Below are 14,248 nucleotides of genomic sequence, written 5' to 3' on the forward strand. Positions count from 1 at the left end.
TTTTCGGAATGGAGGAAGAGCAGTTTTTACCCCGTGGTGTTTCCCCTGTGGATAATTACTTAGAAAAGGGGGAATTTTTTTAATTATTATATATTATTAAATATTATTATTTATTATTATATATTCTCCTTCCCAATTTCTGTCTGCTGACAGAAGGAATTTTGAGTTGCTACAGTGAGCGTGCTCTCTTGGCAAAGCTATCGTCATCTTGAAGCCCTCAGACAAAAATGATTTGCCCCTCCCCTCCCTCCTCCCCCTGCTTGGGTCTTCTCCTGCCCACCCCACCCCAGCGCCACCACAAACGTGGGTTGCAAGGGCAACAAAGAAGGTTTTTGGCCGCAAAAATGAAAAACCCAAAACCACAGAGCTGAGACTCGGAGGTGCTGTGGGTGGGAGGTGACGGCGTCCCACCCCGGTGGGATCTCGCGGCGAGATCCACCTCAAACGTCCCTCAAAAGTGGGGTGAGGGGCTGGAAGGAGGTGACAGGGGCCGCAGGGGTCACCCCAGAGGGTCAGGATGGCCCCGCGTGGAACCAGCTTCAGAAAGAAATCAAATGCTCCGGAGCGTCTCAAGTGGTTTATTGTCAGCCGGGAACTACCAGTTGGCCATCGCGTGGTGGGGCAGGAGACAAGACGTAGGGCTTTGCAGGTGGCTAAGAGCAAGCGGGGATTAAACTGGAATTCACTGGGAGAGGTTGTGAAGGGTGAAGATCGGGAGTTCTCCTTCAACAGTTGATGGAGACGCCTTCAATGGTCAATGGAGACTCAACGGTCAACAGAGAATCCTTCAAGGGCCAATGGAGACGCCTTCAGCGGCCAGCGGAGACGCCTCCAACGGCCAACGGAGACGCCTTCAACAGCCAACGGAGACGCCTTCAACAGCCAACGGAGACGCCTTCAATGGCCAACGGAGACTCCTTCAATGGCCAACGGAGACGCCTCCAACGGTCAACGGAGACTCCTCCAACGGTCAACGGAGACTCCTCCAACGGTCAACGGAGACGCCTTCAACAGTCAACGGAGACGCCTTCAACAGCCAACGGAGACGCCTCCAACAGCCAACGGAGACGCCTCCAACAGCCAACGGAGACGCCTCCAACAGTCAACGGAGACTCACCCCGGTGCCCACCTCATTCTGTCGACCGCGGGAGGAGTCTCCGTCTCTCTCTGACGTCCCCGAACGCCGGAGCTGAAGCTACGAGGTGTCGCTGAGGCCGGGCAGCCCTTCTGCCACCTCACGGCGAGGCCACGGAGGGTGGGCTCCTCTTCCTCTGCACCATGATGGCCGGAGCACTCGATTAGGGAACGGGGGAGATGAGGGTTGGCGTTGCTCTTCCCGAAAGCCTCTATCTTGGTCTCCGTCCCGTCGCTTTTACCCACCCAGCTGCGGGGGTTTGGATGGAGCGTGGTGGTTCCACCACTCCTCCTGCCCCTCCAACCCGCCCGCTCGGAGCTCTCGGCGCCAGGAGGAAGGCCAAGGTCATCGGAGCAGAGCGAGCGAGCCCAGCTCCACCCAGAACCACGGCCGGACCCGCTCCCCGCCGAAGGAAGCCGTCGGAAACGTGAAAATGGGAGTTTTGTTCTCCACGTCAAAAAACGCCACCTCGCCCCAATCGTAGTCCAGAGAGATCCGGATCTTCCTGGGGACCCGCGGCAGGTCGAGGGGGGTCGGGGGGGAGGTGAGGGCGCGGTTCTTAAACCCCCACTGCTGCACCGCCCAGATCCCTTCCTCGGGATTGAAGCTGACGGGTCCCTTCCTCTGCAGAGACTCTTTGCTGACCCCCACGGCGCAGTATTGGCCCTCGGCCACGTCCACCACCCAGGAGTGTCTCCCGGAAGCGAAGACCTCGCGACCCAACACGCAAGGATCGGCGTCGAAGCGCTCGGGGTTGTCGGGAGTCTCCCGTAAGACGTATTCCCACCTCACGCTCTTCCGGTCCTCCGAGAGGATGAGGCGGGGGTGGGCTGTCTCCGGGTCCAGCGTCACGTCGGCTGGGGAAGAGGGGAAAAAAAAAATAAAATTAAACTTTTTTAACACATCCTTTACCCCGGGGAATGGGGCTTCTTGGAAATCCAGTTGGGTGTTGGGTCTTCCCGCCGTTGAAGGTTCGATAACTTGACGTGCGACCAACCCTACACGTCTGCATGGAACCAAGAACCAAATTACCGACCCCCTTTTTTTTTTTTTTTTTAAATTTTTTAAAATTTCTTAACCTTTCTCTAAAGGACTTACCCATTTTTTCTTCCTCTCTCCCTAAAAACGCACAATAATAATAAAAAAAAAAAAAAATTATTAACGACGACGTAAACCGAAATCCCAGAGGGAAAGGGGGATTTGTAGAAGGGAAAAAAATGAACTTACTGTGCTCGTTGATGCATTTTCCTTAAAAGAAAAGAAATTAAGCTGTGTTAATGAGGTTTTTTTTATTCTGAAGATGCCTCCAGTTCACAATTTTTTATTTCCTTCCTTCCCCTTAAAAAGTGTTTTATTTTTTTCCTAGCGCGAGGCTGAATTGTGAAGTAAGTCCTTGCTGAGAGTCGTGTCCGTAACATGAATTATTTAGATTAAACCTCAGGGAAAAACAAAAAACAACCAAACAAGCCCAACAGATGCTTTAAACTAAACCTCAGGCAAAAATCAGAAAAAAAATTAAAATTTCTCATCCCAGGAATGGTCGCGCCATCACTTCTATCGTCTGTAGAGGGAGTTTGGCCAAGTCAAGGCCAATATTTTCCCCTTTTAGGGCTGATCGCCGCCGTGCGGACGTCCCGGGGGGGTGTTAAAAAAAATAAAATAAAAAAACCTCACGCCTCAATTATTCCAAAACATCCCCAAAACCTCCCACAGTTTGGGCCGCGCCGGAAGGGGAGGAAAAGGGAAACTCACGGATTTTCGCTTTGTGTTCCTCTGCAAAGAGAAACGATAAAAAGGGTTATTGTGCATTTCTCCCCGTTTTTCTGTCGGGATTTTCGGAGACTTTCGGGGCTCTCAGGGCCCAAAATATTTTTCTGCGTTTTATCGGTATCGTTTGCGTTGATTATTGGAACTGTAGTAATGATACGTGGCTGTATAATGTATTCATATATCATTATCGTTAACGTAAATTCATATATAATGTATTAATATATAATTATCGTTAATGTAAATTCACATATAATGCATTAATATATAAGGGTAATCTGGAGTCATATAGAATGTGTAAATATAGAACGATAATTAACGTAAATTCATAGATAATGTATCAATATATGATAATTAATCTATATTCATATAGAATGCATTAATATATAAGGATAGTTAATCTATATTCCTATAAAATGTGCGAATATAGAACGATAATTAATGTAAATTCATAGATAACGTATCAATATATGATAATTAATCTGTATTCATATAGAATGTGTTAATATATAAGGATAGTTAATCTATATTCATATCGAATGTGTGAATATATAACGATAATTAAGGTAAATTCATAGATAATGCACTAATATATGATAATTAATCTATATTTATATATAACGCATTAATATATAAGGATAGTTAATCTATATTCATATATAATGTGTAAATTTATAACAGTAATTAATCTATATTCATCTATAATGCGTTAACATATAATTAGACTCAATCTATATTAATATATAAAAATATAAACGTATCATTATAATTAACTTTATTACAAAAGTTTTTCGACATTTAAAAAAATTTTTTTCAACATTTTTTCCAAAAATTTTCTTTCAAAAATTCTTTTCAAAATTTTTTACAATTTTTATTTCAAGTTTTTCAACATTTTTTCAAAATTATTTTTTCAAAATTTTTTTTCAAAATTTTTTACAATTTCAAAAGTTTTTCAACATTTACATTTTTTTTTCCAATTTTTTTCACAAATTTTCTTTCAAAAATTGTTTTCAAAATTTTTTACAATTTTTATTTCAAAAGATTTTCGACATTTAAAAAAATTTTCTTCCAAATTTTTTACAATTTTTATTACAAAAGTTTTTCGACATTTAAAAAAAATTTTTTCCAACATTTTTCACAAATTTTCTTTCAAAAATTTTCAAAATATTTTACAATTTTTATTACAAAAGTTTTTTGACATTTAAAAAAAATTTTTCCCAACATTTTTCACAAATTTTCTTTCAAAAATTTTCAAAATTTTTTACAATTTTTATTTCAAAAGTTTTTCAACATTTAAAATTTTTTTCAAAATTTTTTACAATTTTTATTACCTTTTTCGACATCTAAAAAAAATTTTTTCCAACATTTTTTCACAAATTTTCTTTCAAAAATTTTCAAAATTTTTCACAATTTTTATTTCAAAAGTTTTTCAACATTTAAATTTTTTTTTCAAATTTTTTCCCGCAAATTTTCTTTCCAAAATTGTTTTCAAAATGTTAAAAAATTTTTATTTCAAAAGTTTTTCAAAATTTTTTCCAAAATTTTTTCTTTTTCTTTTTCATCTTTCCAAAACTTGTTTCCAAATTTTTTCCAACATTTTTTTTTTTTAATTTTTTATTTTACAAAATTATTTTATAAAATAATGACACTATTTTGATCTAGAACACACAATATATAGTTATAAATGCACACATCTCTCTACTTTATCCTCCTTAGCCCAGATTTCCACAAAACTTCCCAAAATAGCCCAGAAAAAAGCGGGAGAAATCAATTTTTTTTAAAAAAACCAAAACATAAGACTTACAAATCTTTCCTCCTTGCAAGCCAAGGGACTTACCGAGCTCCGCAGCGAGTTCATCTGCCAAGACAGGAAAAAAAAAAATAAATTTCCATCCCAATTCACACCGAGGCGCTCACGCGGGTCTTACAAAGTTCACGTTTTGGGGAGAAATCTGATACTCACCGATTTTTCTATCGCGTTTTTCTAAATATGGGAAAACAAGTAAAAAAAAAAATTGTTAGAATTTTTTTTTTTTTTAATTATTTTTGCTTCGGCTAAAAAAATACCCCCAAAAGACATATTTAGAAGGAAAAAAAAAAACAACAAACCAAACCACTCACCGATTTCTGCACACAGTTCATCTTAAGAGACGTAAAAAAAAAAAAAAAAAAAATTAAAAATTATTATAATTAAATAAAAGTCATGATTCTGTGGGATCCGGGAAGCAGGTGGACACGTACCAATTTTGGTATCACGCTCTCCTAAATAAGGAAAAATAGAAAGAAAAAGGGAAAAAAAAAAATTATTCCTAAGTGCTCCCGCCTTCGCTGTGATAAATCTGGTATTTTCGATTTTCCATGCCAAAAATTACAATTTTTAATTTGCGTTTTGCCTCTAATTTGATATAAATTAACCCATCCCCTCACTGACTTTCCTAATCTCAAAGCAAAGGTCGCGGCTCGCTCCTACCAAAGCCCAGCCTAAACAGAAACAAGATACTGGCGCAAATTTCTGTTGTTTATTCGCACAAATTTGTGTTGTTTTCCCAAATTTGTGTTGATTTGCACAAAATTGTGTGGTTTATTTGCACAAATTTGTGTTGATTTGCACAAATTTGTGTTATTTGCACAAAATTGTGTTTATTTTCAAATTTGTGTTATTTGCACAAATAATGTTTATTTTCACAAATCTGTGTTGTTTGCGCAAATTTGTGTTGTTTATTTGCACAATTTTGTTGTTTATTTTCACAAATTTGTGGTTTTTTGGACAAATTTGTGTTGGTTATTTGCACAATTTTGTTCCTAATTTTTACAAATTTGTGTTATTTGCGCAAAACTATGTTGTTTATTTCCACAAATCTGTGTTGTTCGCACAAATTTGTATTGTTTATTTCACAAATTTGTGTTTATTTGCACCAATTTATGCTGTTTATTTGCACAAAATTGTGGGGTTTTGGACAAATCTGTGTTGTTTATTTTCACAAATTTGTGTTATTTTCACAAATTTGTGTTGTTTATTTGCACAATTTTGTTGTTAGTTTTCACAAATTTGTGTTATTTGCACAAAATTGTGTTGTTTATTTGCACAGATTTGTGTTGTTTATTTGCACAGATTTGTGTTTTTTTGTGGTTTTTTTTTTTTTTTAATTAAAGGACTTACCCAGCTCTGTAGTGAGTTCACCTAGAAAGAGCGAAAGGAAAAATTATTTTAATTATTTTTTTTTTTTCCGCTACGGATCCGTGCTAAATGCTTCGCTGGAGGATTCCACGTTTCCCTCCAAGAACACGTTTAGGGATTTTTTAATTTTAATTGTTCTCAGCAACACAAAACCAACCCAAAATAACTTTTTTACTACCCAAAGCGTTACACAAAAGGGCATTTGGGCTGCCCGGGGAGAAGCAACCACGCAGCACCCAAGGATGTGAAATTTTGAAAAGTCCTTTAATCTCATTTTAAAGGGAAAAAAAAAAAAATTCTCTATTTTTGAGCGATATTTGCACCCCCACATCCTTTCCCACCCTATTCAAGGCAGAAGGCTCGCGGAGAGAACGACGCTTACCGATTCGTGCGGTCTTTTTTTCTGAAAAAATGTAAAAAAAAAATTTAAAAAATAATAAGGGGGGGAAAATAAGGGGGAAAATAAAATAAGGGGGGAAAAGAAAATAAGGGGGGGAAATAAAATAAGGGGGAAAAATAAAATAAGGGGGAAAAGATAAAATAAGGGGGGAAAGATAAAATACAGGAGAAAAATTAATTAAGGGGGGAAAGATAAAATAAGAGGGAAAAATAAAATAAGGGAGAAAAAATAAGGGGGAAAAATAAAATAAGGGGGGGAAAAGAAAATAAGCGGGGAAAAAGAAAATAAGGGGAAATAAGAAAATAAGGGGAAATAAGAAAATAAGGGGGAAATAAGAAAATAAGGGGAAATAAGAAAATAAGGGGGAAATAAGAAAATAAGGGGAAATAAGAAAATAAGGGGAAATAAGAAAATAAGGGGGAAAAAAGAAAATAAGGGGGAAATAAGAAAATAAGGGGAAATAAGAAAATAAGGGGGAAAAAAGAAAATAAGGGGAAAAAGAAAATAAGGGGGAAAAAGAAAATAAGGGGAAAAAAAGAAAATAAGGGGGAAAAAAGAATATAAGGGGGAAAAAAGAAAATAAGGGGGAAAAAAAGAAAATAAGGGGGAAAAAATAAGGGAGGAAAATAAAATAAGGGGGAAAAAATAAAATAAAGGAGGGAAAAAATAAGGGGGGAAGGAAAGAGAAATGACTTACCAAGCTCTTCAGTGATTTCCTCTTAAAGGAAAGAAATAAACGAAATAATGACGATTTTTTTTGCTCAGTTGGCTGCAAAACGACTCGATTCCCCCCCAAAACCTCATAAACTCCCCCAATATTCAACCAACCGCGCAGGAATTGGGTATTTAGGGGTGGAAAAGCAGCTCAGAGGAGCACCCGAACCCACCCAGAGCACCCAAATACGCCCCGAAGGACCCGGGAAATAAGAAACAAAACCCACCTATTTTTTTATCACGTTCCCCTAAAAACGAGGAAGGAAAAAAAAAAAGATTAAAAAAAAAATAAAGTATCTGCGGATGTGAGGTCAAGGACAGGAGTTTTCCCCAAACACCGTCTTCTTATTAGTAATTTATTAATTGAAATTCCATTTTTTTGTTGGCTCTCATTTCCCCTCTAACCTTCCGTTTCTTGTTACGTCGAAGTTAATATCTGGGCAACCGAAAAGACTCGGAAACTATCAGAAAAAATTTTGTTAAAGGTTAAAAAAGAAAAAAAAAAAAATCACCTACCGAATTCTTCAGTGACTTCATCTTAAGAGAGGAGAAAAACAAGGATTTCCATTAGGATCCGTTTATTCCCTGGATATTTTCTTCTTTTCTACTATTTTCTCTCTTCATCACTATCAGAAAACCCAAATTTCCTCCAATTTTGCAGATAAATTGTGCAGAAATGTGAAAAAGCTGCTTCCGATGACGAGGTAAAATTAATTTCCCTTTTAAATTTTAAATTTCTTTAGAAATTGTTCCGTATTTGGCTTTGCTGACGTCATTTTTTTTTTAACAGACCTCAAAGGTTCTGATCAAAACTCAAAAGAAAAGGTGAAAATAAATGTCGGGTGTTTGTTGTTGGTAAAGGGAGAGAAACGACTTACCGAGTTCTTCGGTGAGTTTGTCTTAAAAAGAAGGAAAATAGAGAATTTTTAGTATGTTTTAAGGGGGATTCCTCGAAATTAAAAGGATTTTCTGCCTTGGCAGGAAGGAAAATGATGCTCACCTTTTTCTAGGTCACTTTCCTCTGGGAATAAAAAAGAAAAAAAAAAAAGGGAAAAAAAAGAAATAAAAAAGGGAAAAAAAGAAATAAAAAGGGGAAAAAATAAATAAAAAGGGAAAAAAATAAATAAAAAGGGAAAAAATAAATAAAAAGGGAAAAAATAAATAAAAAGGGAAAAAAGGGAAAAAGAAAAAAGGGAGGGAAAAAGGTAAAAAAGAAAAGCAAAAAAGAAAAAAGGAAAAAAGAAAAAAGCAAAAAAGAAGGGAAAAAAGGAAAAAGGAAAAAAGAAAAAAGAAGGGAAAAAAGAAAAAAGAGAATAAAAAAGAAAAAATAAAGAGAAAAACGGGAGGAAAAAAACGGGAAAAAAGAAAAACAGGGGAAAAGAAAAAAGAAAAAAAGGAAAAAAGAAAGGGGAAAAGGAAAAAAGGGGGAAAAAGGAAAAAAGGGGGAAAAAGGAAAAAAGGAAAAAAGGGAAAAAAGGAAAAAGGAAAAAAGGAAAAAAGGAAAAAAGGAAAAAAGGAAAAAAGGAAAAAAGGAAAAAGGAAAAAAAAGAAAAAAGAAAAAAGAAAAAAGAAAAAAGAAAAAAGAAAAAAGAAAAAAGAAAAAAGAAAAAAGAAAAAAGAAAAAAGAAAAAAGAAAAAAAAGAAAAAAGGAAAAAAGAAAAGAGGAAAAAAGAAAAGAGGAAAAAAGAAAAGAGGAAAAAAGAAAAGAGGAAAAAAGAAAAGAGGAAAAAAGAATAAAGGGGAAAAAAGAAATAAAAAGGGAAAAGAAAAAAGGGGAAAAGAAAAAAAAAGGGAAAAAAGAAGAAAACCATAATTCTTATTAGCCTCTATCATCTCAGCAGCATCCCTTTTCCAGATATTTGCATTTTTAATTACGATCTGAAATAAATTTGTGACTGGCATTCGACACACGCTATTAAAAAAAAAAAAAATTCAGCCACGTCAACCTAACGCGCACAAAATGTCTCCCACAAAACTCGATCCGCCCCTTTTTTTTTTTTTTTTTTTTTTTGTCAAATTCAAAGGAAAACGAGGATTTACCCGGTTCCTCGGAAGATTCATCTGCGAAGGGAATAAGAATTAATTTGCATCGGCAGCCCCAGGTACGCGCCTGCGGCCGAGCGCGGCACCTCTAGGGCTTCAATGGAATTTAAAAAAAAATAAATTTATAAATCTATAGCTTTTGTTTCAATCCCAAAATTAAAGTAGATTTTAGCCCGGAAAGTAACACACGTGTTTAAGATTTTTGAATATTAATATTTTTATTAATTTATTTTAAAATTAAAAATTTCAAATATCAAGATTTTAAAGTATTTTGATATTTAAAATATTCACCTAAATAATTAAAGTAGATTTATATAATTTATATAATTCAAGTAGATTTTATATTATATATTTTATATTATATTCTATAAAGTCCGGAAAGTAATTTATATAATTAATTTATGTAATTTATATAATTAAAGTAGATTTTAGCCCGGAAAGTAACACAGGTGTTTAAGATTTTTGAATATTAATATTTTTTATGAATTTATTTTAAAATTAAAAATTTCAAATATCAAGATTTTAAAGTATTTTGATATTTAAAATATTCACCTAAATAATTAAAGTAGATTTATATAACTTATATAATTAAAGTAGATTTTATATTATATATTTTATATTATATTCTATAAAGTCCGGAAAGTTATTTATATAATTAATGTAATTTATATAATTAGAGTAATTTATGTAATTTACATAATTAAAGTAGATTTTAGCCCGGAAAGTAACACACGTGTTTAGTATTTTAAAATATTAGTATTTGTAATTAATTTAAATGATTTGAAAATTAAAAATTTAAAATATCAATATTTGTAATTAATTTAAATGATTTGAAAATTAAAAATTTAAAATATCAATATTTGTAATTAATTTAAATGATTTGAAAATTAAAAATTTAAAATATCAATATTTTAAAGTATTTTAATGTTAAAAATATTCATATATATAATTAAAGTAGAAATATGTAATTTACACAATTAAAGTAGATTTTATATTCTATATTTTATGTTATATTATATAAATTATATAAAGTCCGGAAATGTAATTTATATAATTAACGTAATTTATGTAATTTATAGAATTAAAATAGATTTTATATTATATTCTATAAATTATATAAAGTCCAGAAAGTAATTTATATAATTAATTTATGTAATTTATATAAGTAAAATAGATTTTGGTCCAGAAAGTAACACGCGTGTTTAATATTTTAAAATATTAATATTTGTAATTAAATTATTTTAGAATAAAAATTTAAAACTATCACGATTTTAAAGTATTTTAATACTAAAAATATTCCCATATATAATTAGATTTTTATAATTTATATAATTCAAGTAGATTTTATATTATATTATATAAATTATATAAAGTCCAGAAAGTAATTTATATAATTAATTTATGTAATTTATATAATTAAAGTAGATTTTGGTCCGGAAAGTAACATACGTGTTTAAGATTTTTAAACATTAATATTTTTATTAATTTTAATGAATTTCGAATAAAAATTTAAAACTATCAATATTTTCAAAGAGTTTCATATTCAAAATATTCACATATATTCATATTTAGTTACTTTTATTACGTCTGTGAATATTTTGAATATGAAACTCTTTGAAAAGATCGCTATTTTAAAATTTTAATCTAGTATAACGTAATTAAAACCTTGAACTTTCTAAATTTTTTTAAAATGGAAGGAAAACGCCACTCACCAGCTTCCCGATCCTTTAGTTCCTCTAACAAAAAGAAAAGAGAAAAAAGGAAAAAATGCAAAAATGCAGATTTTTGTTTCAGAGCACGAGCTCGTTTCTATTCTTTTGCTGTTTTTTTTCCATTTTTTAAAATTATTTTATTTTTAATTCACGCGCGCTAGCCCGTTATCCATCCGCCTCTACAGCCACCTCAAAAACTAAACCAGCCCAACCCAAATTGTGCGAAAAAAAACCCAAAAACCCACCCCAAAAAATCCCAAATCGTTTTTGTGAGAGGAATAAAAACGACTTACCGAGCTCTTCGGTCAGTTTTCCTTAAAAAGGAGAAAATAAAATTTATTCAAATCGGAGATTTTTCTCCCCGAGGACGCGAGAAGGTCGTGGCGGGGGGAACTCAAGGCACCCAAATCCTCTAACACAGGCAGATACTCTCATGCTCTGAATTTTATTTTATTTTTTTATTTACTTAATTCCATTATTTAAATTTTTTTTTTTTTTAAATTTATTTCAATTAATTAACTTCATTTTGATCAAAATACTAAGCCAAATCATCATCCTGCTTGTGATCCCCAGGGCTCACGTTTCTCAGGAAAAATAAACGCCACTTACTAATGACAGCATCCTGTTTTCCTAAAAATTAAACAAAAAAACAAAAAAAACAAAAAAAGGAAATTAAGAAAACGCCATTTTTCAACAATTTTAAATTTTTACGACAGAAATAAGTCGCCCAGCTCAGCAAAAAAAAGCCCCGGTTATGCTCACGCCGCTGTGAAATTTCTCTTTATATTTTTTTTGTTGAGGAGGATTGTGGGAAGGGGAAAAAACACCCAAAATTTGGGACTTTTTGCTCCGTGGAAGGGCAAGAAAAAAAAAAATAAATTAAATTTTAAAGAGATAAAAAATCTTTGCAAATAAAATAGGGACAGAAATTCTTACAGTAATTTAGGACGGAAAATCAGAACTCCGGGATGGTTCCACCTCATAGCTGATAATTTAATGGGGTGTTTTCCCCAAATATAGCCATTTTGGATATTTTAATATTTTTTGATATTTTAATTTAATTAAATATACTTTTTTTGGCGGGAAAAGGGGCGCTGGGAAAACTCCTTTTGGGGGATCCCACTTCTCCAAGACACAAATCAACTTACGAACTTCCGCGGCCCGGTCCTCTGCAAACAGAAGGAAAGAGAAATTTTGACCTTTTAAGCCCATTTTTTCCGCGGGATTTTGCTAATCCAAGCTTTGTCCCCGAAAATCTTTGATTTCCTGTTATTTTTTCCAAATTATGTGGAGGTGAAAATTTAAAAACAAACAAAAAAAAAAGTCGTCAGGGAGGGGGAAGGAAAGGCGCTTACCCAGCAGCTCCGTGAGGCGCCCTGAAAGCAGAGGGAGGTTTATTGGTTCCAAGAAGAATTTTTAATGTCAGAATTTTATATATTGGGCCATTTAAAATTCTATATCTCAATTTAAAATTTTATACATGACGCAATTTAACATTTTGTCTATTATGCAATTTAACATTTCATATATTCATTTAAAATTTCATACATCAGACAATTTAAAATTTCATATATTATGCAATTTAACATTTTATCTATTGTACAATTTTAAATTTTATACACTATTCGATTTAAAATTTTATATATTATGCAATTTAACACCTTATATGTCATACAATTTAAAATTTTATATCTTATGAAATTTAAAATTTTATATCTTATGAAATCTAAAATTTTATATCTTATGAAATCTAAAATTTTGTTATGAAATTTAAAATTTTATCTTATGAAATTTAAAATTTTATATGTTATGAAATTTAAAATTTTATATCTTATGAAATGTAAAATTTTATATCTTATGAAATGTAAAATTTTATATCTTATGAAATTTAAAATTTTATATCTTATGAAATCTAAAATTTTATATCTTATGAAATTTAAAATTTTATATCTTATGAAATTTAAAATTTTATGTTATGAAATCTAAAATTTTATGTTATGAAATCTAAAATTTTATCTTATGAAATCTAAAATTTTATATCTTATGAAATTTAAAATTTTATTTATTATGTAATTTAAAATTTTATATACTATTCAATTTTAAATTTTCTATATTATGCAAATTAACATCTTATATGTCATACAATTTAAAATTTTATCTAGTATGCAATTTAAAATTTCATACATTAGGCAATTTAAAATTTCACATATTATGCAATTAATCATTTTGTTATACAATTTAACATTCTATATCTTACAAAATTTAAAATGTTATATCTTATGCAATATAAAATTTTATCTATGATACAATTTAGTTAAAATTTAAATTTAAATTTTAAATTTAAAATTTTGTCTAGTATGCAATTTAAAATTTTCTGCCACACAATTTAAAATTTTGTCTAGTATGCAATTTAAAATTTCATATATCCTACATTTTAACGTTTTACACATTATACAATTTAAAATTTCATGTATTATACAATTTAACATTTTATATATTACACGATTTAAAATTTCACACGTTACAGAGTTAAAATGTTTATATATTGAACATTTTGTATATTATGCAATTTAACTTTTGATATACTACGCAATTTAACATTTTATATCTAGAATATGAAATTATTATTGCTATAATCACGTTTAACACCTAAATTCTGTATTTCTATCATAAAATAGAATTATTTTATGATATATTTTTTACCTGTATATTATTATTGCTATTTATTATTTTATTACTAGTATTAATTTATTATTTTTATTATTTATTTATTTATTTATAATTATTAATTTATTATTATTATTATTTTTTATGATAACGTTTTACATACAATTTAGACAAAAAAAGCAGAACCCGGGGTCCCACGTGTCGCCCCAACCCCATCCCACGACAGGCTGAGAGGAAACCCCTCATTTTAATTTTTTTTTTTTCCCCCCCCCACTTTTTAACAAGGAACTGCAGTAGTTCGGACTACTCAAGCCCCGTATTCTTATTTTTCTCCCGTTTATAGATGATTTTTTCGGGGAAATTCTACACAAACCCCCTTTTTTTTTATTCTGGATAATGGATTTCAGATGAATATTCAGGATTTGGGTCAAGCAAGAGACACTCCCACCCCTCCATCAAACCACGGAGCGTGGAAAAACGCCACTTACTTATCTCCGCTTCATTTTCCCCTAGAAGAAAAGAAAAAAAAAAAAAAAAAGGGAATAAACAACCAGAAATTGCCGCTTTTTTCTTCACGTCGCGGCCCTACGCCATCGCTTGATTTTATTCTGTTCCCTATCATCTGATTAAAA

The 14,248-nt window shown here is 32.2% G+C and overlaps 1 protein-coding gene and 1 pseudogene across 1 annotated transcript in view; both read right to left on the reverse strand.

The window, feature by feature from the left end:
• Window positions 1–14,248, reverse strand: part of LOC141972579 (uncharacterized) — a 710,276-nt gene that overhangs the window by 192,386 nt on the left and 503,642 nt on the right. The window lies entirely within an intron of this gene.
• LOC141972603 (uncharacterized) overlaps window positions 559–14,248 on the reverse strand; it is a 30,372-nt pseudogene continuing 16,682 nt past the window's right edge.

This window comes from Athene noctua, chromosome 34 (assembly GCF_965140245.1).
Source record: "Athene noctua chromosome 34, bAthNoc1.hap1.1, whole genome shotgun sequence".
Lineage (NCBI taxonomy): Eukaryota > Metazoa > Chordata > Aves > Strigiformes > Strigidae > Athene > Athene noctua.